The 20,346-nt window shown below is 38.9% G+C and overlaps 1 protein-coding gene across 4 annotated transcripts in view; it reads left to right on the top strand.

The window, feature by feature from the left end:
• Positions 1-20,346, top strand: part of SASH1 (SAM and SH3 domain containing 1) — an 835,969-nt gene that overhangs the window by 380,483 nt on the left and 435,140 nt on the right. Inside the window, exon 2 of one of the 4 annotated variants that reach the window (XM_074948577.1) lies at positions 7,425-7,474. The exons of the other annotated variants lie outside the window; for them this stretch is intronic. The gene's annotated coding sequence lies outside the window, so the exon portion shown is untranslated. The remainder of the gene's footprint in view (positions 1-7,424; positions 7,475-20,346) is intronic. 4 annotated transcript variants of the gene reach the window in all.

The raw sequence follows: 20,346 nt of genomic DNA on the forward strand, positions 1-20,346 counted from the left end.
TTCTTTTTTGAGACAGAAGACTGGAAACGTGGTACAAAGTCTCACCTTTGGCCAATATCCCTCCGGGACTGGCACAGCAGCACCAACTAGCTCTAATAAAAGTTCATGGTGGTTCTGTTGGTGTGTCAGAGATTAACACCTTGGCCATTTCAAATCACATTGTTGTATATATGCTGTCAATGCAGAGGCATCATTTTCTATTCTCTAATATAACTGGTGCAAATAATCTCATCTGATTTTAGGACAGAATGGCAAAAAATGTTTCCAGTGACATTATTGCTGTCAATCTGTTCTTCATGATAAGGAATGGTGTTTCTAAGCAGTAGTTGTATTGTGCATTATCTTTAGTATGCAAAGATCCAGGGTAGTGAGTAAAATGCTTGTGTATGCTACTTTATGGGACTTTGCATGTTAAATATGTTCAGTAATAAGAGATATCTTATAGAGAATTACCATGCAGTCAGAGTAATACTTGGTGTGTCCTATTTGATGAGACATGTGGTATCTTCCTTTTGTAAAATACGATTTAAATGCCTGACACTTTTGCAGTTGATATCACTAGGATTTTGCATAAGAATGAATAGTGATATGCCATCATAAGAATAATATGACTCCTAATTCATCCAGTGGATAAGAATATTATAGTTCAAACAGACTTGGTATTTGCTTAACTCTGTATTACTTACAGTATGTATTATTTTTTGTATCTTATTGTGGTATAGCCTGTGATGTTGACTGTGTGTGGTCCCTATCTACTGGCACCAGTGGAAGCTAAACGGGGAAGGGTCCATTTTGGGTTATATTTTGAGACCAATTAGTTAGCCACTCTCTAATCTATTTGTGTGTCATCATTCTAGTTTCTCAGTCAACTGTTGCAAACAAGTCAAATGCCTTATAGAAGTCTAAGTATGCTACATCAACGCTATTACCTTTATCACCCAAACTTGTAATCTCATTAAAAATATCAAGTAGTTTAACAGGATATGTTTTTAATAAATCCATGTTGTTTGGCATTAATTACCCTCTTGAATTCTTTATTAAGACAGTCCCACATCAGCTGTTCGATTATTTTGCTTGGAATTGATACCAGGCCAGTGGGCTTATAGTTAACCAGGTCATCTCATTGACACTTTTTAAATATTGGCAAAACATGAACATTCTTTTCGTCCTATGGAACATCCCCCTTGTTGCAAGACTTTATTAAAAATCAACAGTTCAAATTGCTCCATGCCCAGTTCTTTTAAAACTCTTGGATGCAAATTATCCAGACCAATGTCTAATTTTACTAGCTGCTCTTTAATATCTTGAATTAGTGTTGTAATGGAAAATATGTCATCGTAATACAGAGAAGAAATATTTATTGAACACATCTGCCTTTTTTTCATTATTATTGACAGTTCTACCATTACCAACTGACCAATACTGAAGTTAGAATTCCTTTTGTTCCTAATATATTTTAAAAAAACAAAAATTAAAAAAACCAACCACTGTTGGTATCATCTTTAATACTGCTGCCCATAGATTTAATCTTGATGTTTTCTTCCATTATCAGTTTCCTACAGTTCCTCATTGCTTTCATCTTCTTTTTTATATCTGTTTTATTTATTTAAACACAGTGAGTGAGAGCGAGAGCAGTGTAGCCTTGTCTCTCAATAGTGGGATTATCTTTTTTGGGACTCTAGTAATATATTCTTAAATAGTTCCCAGTTACCATTCACATTTTTCTGTTTAAATTCTCTCTTCCACCTCAGGTAGGACTTACCAAGTGAATGAGATAGGCAAGTGATTGTTGTGCTTTTGCTCTGTGACTCATATTCAGCCATCATTTTGGTAAAGTTTCTCACAATTCTCACAAGTTCTCAAAATTTGAAAGTCACTGGAACTTGAGCACCTAAATCAGTTTATGCTTTTGAAAAATTTAACCTTGATGACAATACCCAATGTAACTCTTTGATACTTCAGAACTTACTAACAAAAACAAATGCCAGAACTGAAAAATAAGCAAGAACTTCTTGTTATTTTACATTTAGAGATGCCCAGACCAGTATCAGACAAAAGGTCATCTTATCAATTCTGCACGAATGCCATGGTTTGACCTTTTTTTTTTTTGTTGGTGCCACATCAAGTCTGGACATGTCTATGAAAATTTCTATAGAAATGTCCACTTGAGGAAATAAAAAACTGATGACTTGAAAAGGAGTGTGGAGTGGGAGAAAATGCAAAATGACATTGTCACAGCAAGTGGAAAAATCTGCAACATGGGTAAATATTGTAGAAATCCAAATCATGCAGATGGACAGGATAACAAAAGTGATGGTCTTGGAAACACAGCATATGCTGTGTTGAAGGGGGAATATAGCTATAGAATTGTTAGAAAACCTGCATGAAGCAAAGAAAAAGAATTAGGATTATTGGATTTGGGTGGAGACAAAACAATTTTAGATGCATGGCTTAATGAGATTCTACAGCTCAACATTTGTAGAAGATGGTGTCTTTGTGTGTATGTCTCTCTCTCGCTCTCAAATATATCAAAGCCGTCAGGATCCCACTGCAGAAAGCCATACAAAGTACTGGTAGGACAGTTCTCAAACTGCTGGCCAGAGGAGACGCTGACAGTCTTAGTAGCCACCAGGAAAAAGAAAAGTTTATTTCATAAAGATGTGGTATTGCATTGTGGTTTTTGTGACTTAAGTCGTAATGCAGCTCAAAAGGAAAGAGTTTCTTACACTTAAATGAGAATGTGAGAATTTACCAACTTGAAGCATGAAGTAGCCCTGCTACACCTGGCCAAACTCAAACAAGGAGGCACAGAACATACTCTTTGGAATAAACATCAGCAGGGAAATTGCTGTGGTTGATTTATTGCGGTAGTCTCTAGGGGTCACAACTTCAGTTGGGGCTCCATCATGCTAGATGCTGAACAGCCACAAAATAAGACAATACCTTCCCTGAAGCGTGTACAGTCTATTTGGATATAACAGACAAACTGTGCCAGAGAGAGGAATTATTATCCCTGTTTTACACATGGTGAAATGAGGCAGAGAGAGCAAGAGCACCAGGAATTGAAATTACTGGCCAAAATGAAGGCATTTATTAGAGGCTAAAACAAAGGGTGGTAGTAATTCCAAGCCTATCAGAAAACAGCTCAAACTACCAAACTGTATCATAACATGTGCCAAAACTAAAAATATCGTTACTATTTTATTGTTGTTATACTGGTTAAAGTTTATTAAGTTACTCCCAGCCTTTAAAGGCCATTGCTCTTCTCTTAAGCAGATGTAGCAGATGCCTGCCATTACTGCTCCCTCACAAAGAAAACTAACTACAGACTAATGTTATTCAGCTAATGGAATGGGACTCTTAAACCTGATATTGCAATAGGGCCAAACACAGTTAAAACAGTAACAACAACAAAATCATCTCACTCCCACTCTCCCCTCCCAAACTGAGGACAATCAGCTATTCCAGCTGCCCGCATGAGAATGAAATTCCCACTGTGGGCCCAATTCAGTCACCCACACTCATGATGAGTAGTACCTTCCTCTGCATCTAGTTTCATTGGTTTTGATCATAGTGGCAGAATCTGGCCTTAGTGTCCAGTCTGTGATCAGTAAAAGCAGGTAGGGCCAGATTCTTCCACCTTTACCCATGTTGGCCCAGTTAAAATAAATGAGGTTACCTGCAGAGTAAGGTGAGGGTGACAGAATCTGACACAAGACAGGGTGAAGGAAGCCTTTTAAAGTGTTAAATTAAAATTCTACCTGGGCAAGCTGTGTGTAGAGGGGATTTTGAGGTTTGTTTTTTTGCCAGATTCCACAAGACCTAGTTCTGTTCTAGATGCTGTACCAAAACAGAGGTCCAAATTTTTACTTTAGGCACAGCTTCGAGCAAGGAGTAGTGCATCAATTGTACCTACACAGGAAACAGCCCCAGGAGGCATTGTGCCTGAGGGTACGTCTACACTGCCATTAGAAAACCTGCAACACCAAGTCTCAGATTCCAGTTCAGCTGACTTGGACTCAGACTTCAGAGCTAAAAATAGCAATGTAGATTTTCGGGCTAGAGCTGGGCTTAGAGACCCTCCCCACTTGCAGGATCTCAGAGCCTGGTCTTCAGATAGAGCAAGAACATCTGTACTGTAATTTTATAGCCCTGCAAACTCGAGTTAGCTGTCCTGGGCCAGCCGTGGCCATGCCTCAGGTCTTTTATTGCAGTGTTGATGTACCTTAATCACAATTCCTCCCCTGCTTCCTGGGATAGTAATTCCTAAAACTACCAGTCCCACACCTGTGTTGGCCGACAAGTAACGGGGGAAGTGGGAGGAAAGTTGAGCTGAGGCTCTGCCCATCTGTTTAGGGGAGGAGGAGAAGGGGCTTGGAGTACTGCTTACTTCTGTGTCCTAGACTCAAGGACTCAAGCCCACACAGGGACTTAGAACTCCTATTCCCCCTTACTTATTTGTACTTAATTTAAGACCAGGCAAAGAAAAGGGGTATGTATATGTAGGGAAGGGAATGGGACGAAGGGGATAACACACATTCTTCATGTTTAGCTGTATCCACAACTTGCTAGTTCCAGGTTTCTGGAATTGTGGTCCCACATTTGATTTATCTCACCTGTCCAGTTTCCTTTCCTGATGACTGGCAGTGCTGATAGTACCTCTGCACTGCTTCCAAAATACCTTCACATGCATGAAGGCACTACCAGATCTGGTGGTCTCACTTGCTAAAGTATTGTACTGCCATCCACACCATCATACCATATCATATTCTCTTGGAATACTGTCGTTCAATTGCTTGTGATTCTCATCTGTGAGAATCACAGAGAGCATGTGATATTGTGGGTATTTCAACAATTCTCCTAAAATAAATTCTAGCATAGACTTTCCTACAGGGAAATATCTGCAAGTGGTTTTTTTTTTAAATTTATCTAGCCTTTTATCCTTACTAGGAGAGTTTCTCTTGTGTTCCTTTAAGTTGGCAATGTACAGGTGATGACTTCAAAAGTGTTAACAGTAAGATGTACATATTTATGGTCAGACTTGCTATTATGCTTATAGAAACCACCAATATCCACTTCTTGTCATTACTACAAGGGAAAATTGTCCAGGAAGCTTTAGAAAGACAGTACTGTACATATCTGGCACATAGGCAAAGCAGAATTCTGCTGTGTTGTGGTTTCAGGAGGGAAGCGATTTTGTAAGCTTCATAATGAAGTACTGTACTGTATTTCAAATGTGAAAACAGATATATGAAAAATGGGATGTCCCTTCAGATAGGTAAAACTTTTTTTTTCTTTTAAGATTTTTTTTAAAATAACACAAACCTTCCTAAGGGACCTAGGAAATGTAATGCTTGAGGTGATCTGAAGGGGGGAATATATGGCGAGGTAAGTAGAGTCATCCATGAATCATAGGAGAGCTGCAAGCTAAATAATAAGTCTTAGTAAATGAAGGGATGGCTAAATCATTATAGCAGTTCCTTTGTAAAGTTAAGCATGCAGAGTCAGGGCTTAAACACTCATAACTCTTAAATCTGTGATTTGGTTATTTGACTTGTGACCATTTAACATCCCTTATTTCCATCTTTTCTGAATAGAAAGGATGAGGGTACAGGTAAAAGGGATGTTTGCTATTGGGCCATTAGGCCTGGGTTGGTATTAATTAAGTTACTGAATTAAGTGCAGTGCTCAGGTCCTCTCTAGGTTATGGACACTCCAACTATCTAAATGTGGATAATAAATAGTTTACCCTCACAATTTTATGCAACAGAGAGGCAAGTCAGTCTGGAACGCTTATACACTCACAGGTTTGGGGTTTCTTGCCAGTGTACAAAGCATCCACCAGACTAATGGTGATATTTTATAACCGCTCTTAGCCGTGCTGAAATTCAAATAGTTATTGAGGGAATTAAAGCACACTTCCATTGTAAAACCTCTGTTTTTATACACACTATGTACCTGCATTGATCTGTACATTTCATGACTAAAAGTTCCCTGTGGAAGAGCAGTTAACTGTGGATGTTCAAAACTAGTAACCCCAGTCTGTTAAGGGACTAGCTAGTGGGAGCTCTAATCATGCTGGTGCGTGGGGAGACATGTTAATCTCTCGCTCCCTCGCTCTCTGGCTTTTTTAATGAAAGAAAAAGAGACCAGTGTTATACTGTGAGATGTATCATTGTAGCTTCTAACTGTATGCCTTTTATGTCTCAAAAGAATGTGAATATTTTTGTTACTTTTTAAAAATGATTCAATACATTTTAGAAAGTATATGCCAGAAGGGCACATTTGCAGGCATGCTATTTAAAATGGTTCTGGGAGATGGAGGTTTATTATAAAGTATACTATAAATATACTCTAGGAAGTCCTTTGTTTCTGTTCAACGGGCTTTCAAAGTTCCTTATTGAAATGCAGAGCTTTTTTCTTTTCAAAAATTAGATCAAACATTTCCTATGATGGCTAAATTAGGCATAGTTAAATGGGGGGCTTTGGTCTGATTTTTTTTAATGTGTCCTTGTACATTATCTGTTTCCTGTGGCTATCCTAAGTGGTGGGAAAGTTGTACATTAGAGCTAAACTGTATTCTAAGAGCACATACTAACTACTAGAAAGGGATTTACAGTAGTTGAAGATGAATTTTTCAGAAGACAAAATGTTTAACTTTCTAAAAAATCCCATCCACATGCCAGTAATTTTTAAAAACTATTTTACTTAAATTTCCATTAAGTTGATTTGTATTTTCTTTCATACTGTTTCTGGTTCCAAAGGTATTGTACAGCAGAAGACTTCATTTTCCTGTGTTGTCAATCTGATACCTTTGAACCCTCCATTAATTGAAAAGGTAGATGTATAATACATTCAATACAGCAACAACACTGTAAATACCAGTAAAATTCCACTGCATTTGCACTCAAGCAGCACCACCAAAATGAGCAAATAATTTGAAATCAATGGAACTGCACCAGTTGTAACTGCGGGCTGAATTTGGCCCTATTTGATTGTTCTTTGCACTGGCCCTTAAATACTCGTGAATTAGTTTGAGGAGGAAACAGGAAAATGTTCTCAGGTGGCCAGTGTGGAGGAATTATGAATAATGGTCAGTTCAAACACCGTTCTGAGAGCACCTTTTTCCTTTGTTTCTGTTTTTTGTTTTCTTCCTTGAATTTTTACTTCCCTTCCACACTTAGCTTGTAACCCATTGTGAATTAAGAGCACATCCTGCTGGGAGAGCTGGTTAACTCTGTGATAGTGACATTACTACTAGTGCAGGCTACATGTGCCTTATTACCTCACCCTGAAAAACATCTGAGTGTTTCTTGTCAAGTTAAAATCAAACAAATCCCCAAACTCCAGTGCCATGTTTGCTTGTTTGAAAGAACAGCTGCTCAAGAGCTACCTTTAATTTTATGTTTGTTTTTATTTTCCAGGTAAGTGGAAGCTTTCTCTTCATTGCTAGTGGGAGTGCTTGATTCTGGTGGTAAGTGCTCTTCATGGAATGATTATACTGATCTACTCTACATAAATTCATCATTTCTGGGTAAACAAGCAAACTGTGGCTAAGTTTTTAAACCATGTCATATTGAGCCTGATTGTGCACGTTAGTGTCATAGCATTTTTTTGGTCACTTCATGGAATTCTGCACACGTACACATTCTCTCGTGATCAGACTTTTGAGTTTCTTTTGAGTGTAGAAGAAAACTTGCTCTCTCTAAATCCTGTTTAGTTATATGAAAGAAAAAACCTTTTACGTTCAGCTCTCTGTCTGTGGAACCCTGCACATGGTTATCCCCACTGATTTCATTGGCAACCTAGGCAACTGTGGTTTGGTGTTACCTAAAATCATGTTTCCTTTAATCTTCTATTGCTGATGTTTGTTTGTTGTAGTTTAGTTATGTTTCAAGGTCTGTCATAGGAATTTGTCCTTTAGAAATCTTACGTTTTATTACAATATACATCTATTATAAATATCATACTCCTACATTAAGTGAATATTCCACATTATTTTGCAGTAGCAGATTGCTATTCATTAATGGCTCTGATTGTTTTGGTTCTGTATATTTAACAAATATGGCTTTGTTACAAGGTCAGCTGCCTCTCATGCACCCTCACCCCCCATGGCTAGAGGTCACTCTGTGGCACCCTGCCACCGTTTTCCCCCTCTTCAGGGCACGAAGGCTTCTCTCACAACCTGAATCTAGGGGTGGTTTAATAACAAACAGTTCACAACAATTCTCAGGGTCCCAAAATAAAGTCCATCACCACAATACAAAAGCTCGCATTTACTTCTGGCATCTTCAGTCACAACTGGAGCTCTTCTTATATCCCAATCTGTTCTCAAAGCCAGACTGCCCAACTCTTCCTAGCTAGAGCGCAGCCTTCTAGCTCTGGCATTTGGGCTCACACCCAGTCAGGGTCTTCCACAGGAATCTCCTGTTCACTGGATCCTGGCCTCCAAACACCCCTGATATCAGAATCTTCCTGCCAGAGCCTTTCTCGCTCCCTGCAATTTCCTAAGCTTCCCCGCTCTTTCAGCTACTCTTTATGGGAAGACCACCTGATCTTTTTCAGGTGTGGCTCATTCAGTTATCAGGGATGACTAGCCTTCCAGCCTTTAAGGGGCAAGCCACCCTGTTACAGGCTTACTACATAAATTAAATGCTGTGACTGGAAGGAGAAGAAATAATAAACACCAGGGCTGTAAAATGATTAAAATAATCACACTTAATCAAATAGAATACCATTTTAAATTTATTATAAACATTTTCAGATATATTGATTTCAGTTATAACAAATACAAAGTGTACAGCACTCACTTTATATTATTTTTGATTACAAATATTTGCACTGTAAAAATGATAAAAGAAATAGTATTTTTCAATTCACCTCATACAAGTACTGTAGTATGTGATCTCTTTATTGTGAAAGTCCAACTTATAAATGTAAAATTATTTTTTACATAACTTCACTCAACAACAAAACAATGTAAAACCTTCTGTGTTGTAATTGAAATCAATATATTTGAAAATGTAGAAAAAACATCCAAAATATTTATAATAAATTTAAATTCTATAATTGTTTAACACTGTGATTGAAACTGTGATTAATCACAACCATTTTTTAAATCTAATTTGTTTTGCATTAATCACATGCATTAACTGCGATTGACAGCCCTCATAAACACCTAATAGTGAGTTCCCGAGATAAAAATAAGTGATTTGGGAATTTGCTTTATGTGCACTATAGAGCACCTGATGTTCCTAATGTACCATACCTGGGGGATTTGTTTGTTTTGAAAGTGTGAGGGGAAAATAGTCATTGTAGGCTAAGCTAATTCTACAGGACCCTTGTCTAATAGGTGGACAGTGAATGAGGCAAAGGGTTGCAAAAGAGAGAGAATGTTTTCTTGTGTTTAAGGCTCTGGGCTTCTGTTATTGGTTTTGCCGCAGTCTTCCAATGTGATGTTGGGCACTATTATATACAAAACCACAAAGGGGCTGCAATAAGACTATGAACAACTTATTTAGGGCATTTCCTAGCTTTTGTTTCCTTGATTTTGCAACCTGAATGTTCTTATAATGTATTATTTGAATATAACTTGTGATTATATTTCGGATTAAAACCAGAAGTATTTACGACAAAGGTGTTGCTTGGTGGGCTCATCTGGCATCTGTGAGCTTTGCTTTGGGGTTTGTTTGCACTGGTGGGAAGGAGAGGGAGATTGTGCAAGTACTGTATAGCTAATATGGTTCAAACCTTTAGTGTAGATTTGCCGCCCTGATGCAAAAATGACTTTTAACAGCAAGGGTCTCCTTGCTATCAGATATCAAAGATTGAGTTTGAAATTAGTAGAAGACTCAAAGATGCAGGTCATTGTGGTATGGTATACTAGGGGTTTGGAGGACTCCAGCTACATTGGTGTAGCTACAATCTGTGCAAAAAATCAGGGTAGACTGCCGGTCCTTCATCAATTGAGATTGAGCCGATCACAACACATCTTCCAATCTTCTCTCGCTCTGGCCATCCTTTGCCATGCTTGTCCATATCTCCTCATTAGGAAATCATCCCACCTCTTTGGAGACCGACCGCGTGGCCGTTTCTGTTCTCGCGGATCTCACTAGGATATAGCTGCGGTCCATATGTTGTCGCTGACTCGGGCCACATGTCCTGCCCACCGCATTTTGCTGAGCCTGCTTTCAACAACAACGTCTCCAGATTGCTCCCTAATTATTTCATTGGGGATGTGATCGCAGAGCAAAATGCCCAAAAATGTTCGTTCCATCGCCCTCTGTGTGACAGACAGTTGATGTTCTTCAATCTTTGTCAGCGACCATGTTTCGCTGCCATATAACATCACTGAAAGTACAGTTGAGTTAAAAAGATTTGCATGAGTTGTTTTGCTGATATTTCCTTGGAGGATGTCCTTGATGTCATTGAATGCACACCATCCAGCTTTTTTTCTGCGCAACAGTTCGCCCTCTGATCGTGGCGCATGTTGACTTCCTGGCCCAAATAAACGTATTTACCAACCTCTTGGATCTGCTCTCCTCTAAGAGTTATTTGGGTTCTTGGCAGAACATCTGATCTCATGTATTTTGTTTTCGACCAGTTCATATTTAATCCGACTTGACTACTTTTCACGTTCAGTTCTTTAAGCATTCTCTCAAGCTGGGCTGTATTTCCAGCTATCAGCACTATATCATCTGCGAAGCTGAGATGGTGTAGCCACTTGCCATTGATATTAATCCCCCCTTTCAAGTCTGCTCTTCGAAAAACAAATTCAAGACAGGCTGTGAATAGTTTTGGTGCAACTGTATCTCCTTGTGTCACACCTTTCTCGATGGGGATTTGGAGGGGAGTATCAACAGCGATATGTCCGTGCTGCAGCCAGAGTTTGCTTCCTTTAATAATGTGATATATTTTGCGCTGATGCCCCATTCTAAAAGAGCTTCAAGAACGGCGTTAGTCTCTACGCTGTCAAACGCCTTCTCGTAGTCCAAGGAGGCAATGCACAAAGGGAACTTGTATTCCCTTGAACGCTCTAGTAGTTGGTTTAGAGTGAAGATGTGTTCTATCATGCTGTAATTCCTTCGAAAGCCGGCCTCCTTTCTAGGTTGCTGTTCATCCAGGTTTCGCAACAGTCGATTTGTTATTATTTTAGTGAACAACTTATAGATATGTGAAAGCAGGCAGATCGGGCAATAGTTCTGTATATTTTCTCAATCACCTTTCTTATGCAGCAAGATGGTATTGGACTCTTTCCAACTGGATGGTATCTCTGGATTTCCAGTAGCGGATGAACCTTTGGGCGATAGCTTTCCAAAGTTCCTGATCTCCTGCCTTAAGCACTTCTGTTGTCAGACCATCCTTGCCTGGAGCCTTCCCCTCTTTCATTTGCTAGACTGCATGACGGACTTTGCTGATGAGAACCAGGAGTATGTGTTCATCGGTTTGTTGAAGCGATGGCACTGGGACGTCTATATGGGATGCAAACAGCTGGGTATACAAATCCCTGCAAATTGCCTCCATCTCTGTTCGATCAGTTACTGATTTTCCATCCCTGTTCTTCAAAACCAATAATGATGACCTGTACAACGCCAGTTCCTGTTTGCATTTTTTGAGACTTTTACAATCTTCAGCAGCCTTTAGGAGCTTTTCGGTTCGAAATTTCTCAAAGTCTTCCTTCAACTTCATTCATATGAGCTTGCAGAGAAGGGAGTACTCAAGCCTGTCTTTTCCAATAAAATCTTTATATTCTCTGAGATTCTTCCTCTAGCTCGTCTTCGTCTTTCACGCTCAGCTGATTTCACACACCGTTTCAGTCTCTTACTGAAGTTCTCATAATCGTTGTCCAGGAGGCTGCAATCTTCCCTAGAAATGTTTTCCTTCAGGATTGCCTTGTCAAAAGCTACCAGTTGGTGACTTCTGTTTGCCATACACAGCACCTTTTCTCTAGTGAATGTGAGTCTGGCTCACAGTAGGCGATGATCGCTACCGATATTGAATGATGGCACTACTGAAATATCCTGCACTATGCATCGTCTATCGATCAGAAAGTAATCGATTTCATTTTTTGTCTTCACGTTTGGTGCGATCCAGGTCCATCTTTTGTTGGCCTTCTTTCGGAACCAGGTATTACCAATGAACAGTCTCTTTGTCTTTGCTAATATAGCTAGTCATTTTCCTTGCGCATTTCGTTCTCCGATACCATACCTTCTTATGAACTTTTCACCCTCTCTCCCACTTCCAACCTTGGCGTTAAAATCTCCCATCACAATCGTATATGTGGAACTCTGGATGAGGGTTCCCTCCAGTTCCTGATTGAATCCTTCCACATCATCATCTTCGCATGCACTTGTGGGAACATAGATCTGGATGATTTTGAGGGTACTATTTCGGGTCAATCAGAGGTAAAGAACCCTGATATGTGATGACTTCAAATGGCATGAGACAATTTTCGAAGACCATTCCTTGTTTATGATGAATCCGACTCCTCCAACTGTCCTCGTGCCTTCTCCTTTTCCCAGAATGACCGTGCTTCTATCCCTCCAGTTGACCTCCATCTCCATTTTTTGTCGTGTTTCACAAACACCCAGCACATCACAGGCTGTTTTTGCCATTTCCTCCATGACATGGTTTATCAATTCCTCTCTCGTCAGTGTTCTGCAGTTATAAGTGCACACTGAGAGAGTTGTCCGGTTTCCTTTTGGCAACCTGGCACCTGAGATTCTTTGCAGCCTCTCCTCGTTCGAATGCCTCACTGCCTCCGGAGTGAGGATCGAGGAACATGTAGAGAACTGAGACTTGGTTTTCCATGTTGTTTTAGCCATTGTTTTCAGCCACCCAGTGGCTGGGCTGTCAGTGGCACGTTTACCTCCTCAACTTAGCTGGTTTACAGCCTCAGAAAGAGGGATTATAGAGGAATCAGCTCCAACGCTGAGCTGACAGTCTGACACCTTGATAGCATGGTTAGATCTGCTGGAGAATACACTCCGCTACCGTCACTGTCGAACAGCCAGGGTCACCGCTGCGCCACGTTGAGCTGTCGAGGTAAGATTTGCAGAAGGGTATACAAGTCATTAGATTTCTTAAAGTCTAGATGTCTCATACATACTCGTTCATTAGCCCGTTTGTTTATGGATAGGTAAGATGGATAGGTAAAAATGGCAAAAATGGCAAATGTATGACCCTTTTATAAGCTGACCCTATATTTCAGGTTTTGGCAAATTTTGGCTCCCTGCCCGTCAGGATAAGCCGCTAGTGGGCTGAGACGTTTTGTTTACCTGGAGCGTTTGCAGGCACGGAGCCCCTCAGCTCCCAGTGGCCAGGGTTCACCATTCCCAGACAATGGGAGCTGCAGGAAGTGGCGGCCAGCATGTCCCTCGGCCCGCGCCACTTCCCGCAGCTCCCATTGGCTGGGAACAGCAAACCGTGGCCACTGAAGTTGAGGGGCTCTGTGCCTGCAAACGCTCCAGGTAAACAAAATGACAATATATTAGATATTCAATTCAATAATTCAGTAGAGCTTAAAATCATCAAATTTTGGTGTAGACCCATTGGAAAGCTGACCCCCACGCTTTAATGCTTCACTTTTTTACCAAAAAAATTTGGCTTATGAACAAGTGTATACGGTAACTCAGAAAAAGTGTCACTCAGTTTGAGGATGCCCCCTTCCTTAGAAACCTTAAGAGAATATGTCCATGCTATATCACTGCAAGGCCAAAGTTGGGTTGGTTTTTTTTAAAGGTATAGGTTACTGACACTACAGAAATAAGGGTAAGGTGGATAGAGGCAGAGAGCAATAGGCACCTGTACCGATGAACATTTTCATTTATAAAGCTTTTCCCCACAATGGTGCTTTTCGCTTTAAAACATTTGTAATGCTAAAATGAGACAAATTCTCACCAGAAAATACATAGAGTAAGATGAAAACAGGTTTTTTCAAACATTAAGAGCAGGGTGTGATGGGCTGAGGAAGATGCCATGAGGAGTAAATACCACACCGTATGCCCTAATGTGAGAGTTGTGTGAAAATGACTATGTTTGGAAATTTCAATTAAAAAGATCTGGTTGAATCTTTTTGAATTTTGATGTCTAGATTAAAAATGTCATTGACATTTTGGTGCCAAAAGTGTGTGTGTGTCGGGGGGAGGAGGGAATTGAAATTTCAGTGATTTGTTTTGATATTTTTTAACAAGCTGTAACTGGTGCAACTAAAGCTTCATTGCCTGTTGATCAAAAGCACAATACTGGAATTTCAAAAAATGGAAAGAGTCCAAATGCAGGTACCTGTCAGATCAAGGCTAACTCAATGCGCCCTTAGAAAGTGACCATTACTGTTGCTTTTGTTAAGTGTTTGTTGGCTGTGTAGCTTGTCAGACTACTTACTAACCATCCTAACACAAATAATTTCCCTATAATAAAGTGTGTAGAAAATCTTGTTTGTCCATTGAGACCTGCAACTTTCTACTCAGAAGTTATCTTTGGTCTGTATGTTCTGAAGTAAACAATTAATCTTAGAATGTAATTACATTCAGATAGAATGGGGTTTAGTTATTTTTTATTGTTGCACCTTTAAATTCTGTCCATCTGTTGGGTATTTTTTAACATACTTGAGAGAGAATACCTTGAGGTCAAGTAAAATGGGTCTTGAAATGTTCAAAAGGCAGTAGATTTTGCTTTAGATACCACATACATGTTCATGACCCCATGCTGTTCCCAACCCCGTTATAGAGTTTTCTTTCTATTAAAGAAACTGGATTAGAATGATCAGGAAACAGCAGCAAAATGGAAAGGTGAAGGAAGGTTAGGTTTAAAACTTGCATTAATAGGCCTTTCATCAAGCTTTGAAGCTTTTTAGCAACTATAGAGGCATGTGAATCAAGATGTTGTTTGAACGGCTAGCTCAACAAAAGCTGGTCTGAGAAAAACACTCAGTTGTCATTGCCAACCCTTGCTGCAGCTTTTCATGCTTAACTCCTTAGCCATGCTAGATGATGAAACTGCAAGGCTGATACATTTATTTTAGCTCAAGTTTGGCTATTATATATTGACTTTCCTTTCTTTTTCTTTTTTACCCTTTGTTATATTTGAGGGGAGAAATAACCTAAATATTCTACAAATAGCTTAACTTCACCTGATTAAAAGGAAGCTACAAATTAGCATATTATGGTCTATGAGGTAAGAATGCTTCTTAAAATATTTACAAATAATATTAAAAAGTCAAGTTCTTCAGATCTCCAAGTTTCAAAGCTATACATAAATTTTGACCTAATTTAAAAAGGAATTTTGTTAGTGCAGAACAGACAGATCTTGAGCCTGATTTGGATCAATTAGTCCTCACAACCAACCCATCTACTACTTAATTAGTTTGTTTAAAAGTTATAAGTAATGATTTGTTGGCTCAAAAAAGATGAGACCTTCATCTGTACATAAGATGACTATATGAGGAAACCAGGCTATTTGTTCCTACAGTGGGAATGTTAACACATATTATGTGCAAAGGTGTCAATAAAAGGAGGCTGTTAATATTTTAGGGAGATGATGGATATTCTTAGTTTTTACCTCAGAAGTTTTCAAAAAGTTTGAACTTGATTGTAAATGGGAATGATGAACTTCTACTACTGATAACCTACTTTACACAGTGGCTCATCTCACATTTGCATCACCCTGAATCAACAGTGATAAAGCAAGTCAGTCCTGCAAAAACTAGGGAAAGCAAATCTACATCCTTTGCTCGGAGTATTATTCTTGCTTTTGCAGATAGCCTTGATTATCACTTTTTTTTATGTTGTAAAAACTTCTAATTTCCTTCCACGGTTTGGTGCCTTGGCATCTCTCATTTAATTCAGTCACTGGATGATTTCATCCTTCACGTAATTTTGATCAGACATTCAGAAAGCAAATTATTTTAAAAATAATGAAACTATGGTCTTCTATTACTGTTAAGCATTTTCTGTGTTGTTATTGGCTGATTCACAGGATGTAGACATTTTAATTAACAAGCTCAAAATAGCCAAAGAAGCAGCTGCCACCTCTGCTGCCGAAAGGAGACCCATGATGGTAAAACTATAATTAAAAGTTCCATTATTCTCACATTATAATTGGTATTGTGAGTGTTTCTGTATCTTCAGGATAAGAGATGCCTCTTGCTACTCATATTTCTTTCCACATTTTTCTGTTTGGGTGACATTTTTCTTGTGAGGAGGACACCCGTTTCCTGACTAGCTCTACAATTTACACCTGCTGAAAATCTGCCCCTTTTAGTTTTGAAGCACATCAGATGAGGTGCGTATATTCATGTGAGGAAGAGCGTGATTGTAGGAGACCCTTTCTGGCAACTCTTCTACTGGAAATGATCTTGGTTTGATAACCCTTTCATTGCTTGTGTTCTTTAACAGACCGTAGTAAGGGCCGTGCGATGGGGTGTTTGCCCCACACATAACCTGAGTAAGTAGGAATGGCCAATTAACCCTGTGACAGGTGGCACCTGGAGGAGAGTCAGGGTGATAAGGTTTAGCTGATGAGGAAGCTCAGCTGGGCAGGGGCAGGCTGAGCTGGTATAAAACCAGGAAGGGGTGAGCAAGAAGGGGGCTGAAGGCATGAGCTCTGCAGCCACTCCCTGAAGAGGAGGGTTGGTGGTAAGAGTCAAGGAGGAGTTCTAGGGTGAGAGTAAGCCCTGGGATCCTGCCTTGGACTAGAGACTTTGGAAAGAGCCTGAGCAGGGTGATATAAGCAGAGAGAGCAAAGAAAGCTCCCATGGTAATCCAGACTGGGGGGTCAGAGCTAGAGAAGAAAGGTAAGAAGCATCCCAATGAAACAGCAACCAGATCTGCGGTTGCTAGCCATAGGGTCCCTTGGCTAGAACCCAGTGTAGTGGATGGGCCTGGTTCTCCTACCAGTCACTGGGGAAGTGACACAGTCCAGAGAAACTTTGTAACCTCGGAAGGGATGGACAAAATGGTGACCTGGCCAGAGGTCCAAATTACCAGTAGGAAGACTATTACAGATCGAGCAACAAGCAGCAAGGAAACACCCAGTGTAGTGAGAAATAATTCCCAGACACCAGGATGCTCACTAGTGATGTGCAGTAACCCCTTCCAGGATGCTCACTAGTGATGTGCAGTAACCTACTTCTATATGGTACACCTGACAATGGTTTTTGTTTTTTTGTTTTTTTATTGACTTTTTAAAAATCTTCTAGAAAATAACTTTATGAAAATATTGCCATATCTTTTGAACAAGCATTTTGCTTAAATATAAAAAGGTAACTTGCACATTTAATGTCAAAGAGAGTAAATCATTACAATGTAAAAACATGTAAGAAGAAAGGAATAATCAAATAAGCACTGACAAATTGCGGTAGGTTAGGATGTGGGAAAATAAATCCCTGGAATGGGTCAGGATTCAGATACTTTTAAAGTGGGTAAAGTAAGATGGCAATAAAAATCTGGTGTTAAATCACTTTTTTTAATGACCACCAAACTTGGGGCAAAAAAATCAGCCGCTACTTTTTAAAAAAGTGAATCTCTTGATGATCGTTTTCAGTTTATCTCCATGCTGAGCTCTTCCCTGTGTCACAACCTTCACAGCAGAAGGTGCAGACAGAGATCCCCCATCTGTGAAATACTAGCTTCCGCTGAGATACACCCAACACCTTTCGTTGAACTGAGATACTGAAAGAATGACCAAGCATTTCTAAAGATACTTTTGAATGTGTGTTTATATATGGTCATTCTAGATATATAATCATTTCGAATGGATATGTATAGAGGTAAAAAGAAAAGGAGGACTTGTGGCACCTTAGAGACTAACCAATTTATTTGAGCATAAGCTTTCGTGAGCTACGAAAGCTTATGCTCAAATAAATTGGTTAGTCTCTAAGGTGCCACAAGTCCTCCTTTTCTTTTTGCGAATGCAGACTAACACGGCTGTTACTCTGAAACCTGTCATTATAGAGGTAAAATTATCTACCTAGCTAATGTGTACCAATTTATAATGCTAAATGAAGTAGGTTAGACTCCATTTGTTTTGTAACTTTTCTGATTTGGTACACATGTTCTGTATTGCCTTGTAACTTTGCTGCATGTAGTCCATGACCTCACCACTTTTTTTTTGTTTGTTTTTTTTGTTTGTTTTGTGGGATTATCCTGAATCACATTCCATAAGGCAAAAAGCACCATTCCATTCGTTTGTGAAGTCAAACCCAGGGGGATTCAGGTCAGAAGCTTATCAGTGTACTCTTTAAATCCAGTAAATTTAATCTAAAAGGCTGCTTAATGAGCTTTTATCTGCAGTCTTTTCCCCTATAAATTCTTAATTAAGGGAGCTGTGGGTGAATTTATAAGGAAATGGCCAGTGTAATCCTAGAAGATATAGCATACAACTCTCAGAATAGGCTTTGTAGCTTTATGCTACAGTGAATAGAATCACTTGGACAGCAGTAATATTGAACTATAGTGTGATACAATTTCAGATTGCCCTGTTTTACCTAACTTGCTTAATGTCCCTTGTATAAAATCAGTGTATGGTAAGTTAGAGATGACACATTGTCTTGTTAAATTGTAGCTCTTAGATTTGATTGAGAGTCTACAGAGAGCACTTAGCTTAATATTTACCTGCACTAATTTATACCAGTCAGAGCCCCTTAGTAATATATTGAAATGATGCATTTGCAAGTTTACTTTTGTCAGGACAGTTGCCTAGCCTTAAAACATTTCATTATGTGTTGAAAATATCATGAAGCTATTAAGTATTTCCATCAGCTGTCTTAGACAAAATTGAAAATTAAAATTATCTTGTGTTGTGTGTCAAAATTAAGGCTACCGAATCACCGTAATGTTCATTTCAAGGAATTTAATGCCTACCTTTGCAGATTTTAAATTGCTTCGGGGTATATTGGATATTACATTAAATGACTGCTATTTTTTTTAACACCACCAGTTTGTTCTGCTATGCATAATGCTCATGCAAAAGTAAAATTAATTGAAGCAAAGTTAAACTCATTAAACTAAGAGTGATATCCATTAAAACAGAAAATTGGTTTTATTTTGGTGTAGAAAATTATTTATGAAAGATCTGAGTGAAACATTATCTCCTTTGCACTTTTGCTTATAATATTTGAATGGGTGCTTTCTTAATTAACTGAGAAATCTGTTTTACTCATTGTTTGCCTCCCAGGAAATAAGAAAAGGCCATTTAAATTTATTAGTAACAATTGCTATTGTTTTATATTTTGTTTGTCAGCCTTGAGGATTTCTTTTTTTTTTCTTGCAGATGTGTACATACAACTAAGTTTTTTCTTTTTTTTCTCTGAAGGAATGGATACAGATATTTATGAATGTGTGCAATAATATTGGTGTAATTGACACTGAGGTGAAACCAACAAAGATATTTCTAATGTTCATTTAAGATTGTATTTAAAGCCAAAAATACCCAGCCATTAATAAATTGAAAATTAAAGGGATATAACTTCAGGCATGGTAAATTTTATTCTCTTTATTACACACATTCAACTTATATTGTTATAGCCGTGTTGGTCCCAGCATGTTAGAGAGACAAAGTGAATGAGCTAATATCTCTTATTGGACCAACTTCTGTTGGCAAAAGAGAAAAGCTTTTGAGCTCCACAGAGCTCTTCTTCTGGTCTGTGGAGCTCGAATCCTTGTCTATTTCATCAACAGAAGCTGGTCCAATAAAAGAGATTACCTCATCCACCTAGTCTCTCATTATTTCTCCAAGTCCCTGCAATTATTAAAATATGGAAATCATGTTACTGTACTATGCAGTGCCATAATGTTTTATTTAATAGTTGCCACTAATTTATTTCTCTAATATAATTCACCAGGAAATCATTTTTAATTTATCATTTTGCTTTAAAAGACTCCCAATTCAACTCTTCTAAAAGCTGTCAGGGCAATGTTCATCATTTGGTCATTAAAAATTGGTTTCCCTCAATATACATGTGAAGATCTAATAATGCCAATATTTGTAGTTACCCAAGATTTTGTATAATGGCAGAAATGAACCAAATGTATAGATCTGACTTATCCGTACACTATGAAATTCAACCAGTTGGATTTGTTACCGTTGTTACTACTTCGTCCCACCTACCCACTCACAGCCCTGGGGCAAGAGACTTAAAGGAAAATGTTGGTAGGAGAGACCGCAGTTGCACCTGGCCTTAGAGAATGGGGACAGCAGCTTTGAGAGATGGAAGGGGTGAAGACAAGACTAATGTGGAAAAAGGAGAGCGAGCACCTAGCATGACTCCAGGATTCTGATCTGTGCATTCCTTAAAATATAAAACAGGAACATTTTAAATGTAGGGGGTGCAATAGTGTAATTCTGTTG

Source organism: Natator depressus, chromosome 3, assembly GCF_965152275.1.
Source record: "Natator depressus isolate rNatDep1 chromosome 3, rNatDep2.hap1, whole genome shotgun sequence".
Classification (NCBI taxonomy): Eukaryota; Metazoa; Chordata; order Testudines; family Cheloniidae; genus Natator; species Natator depressus.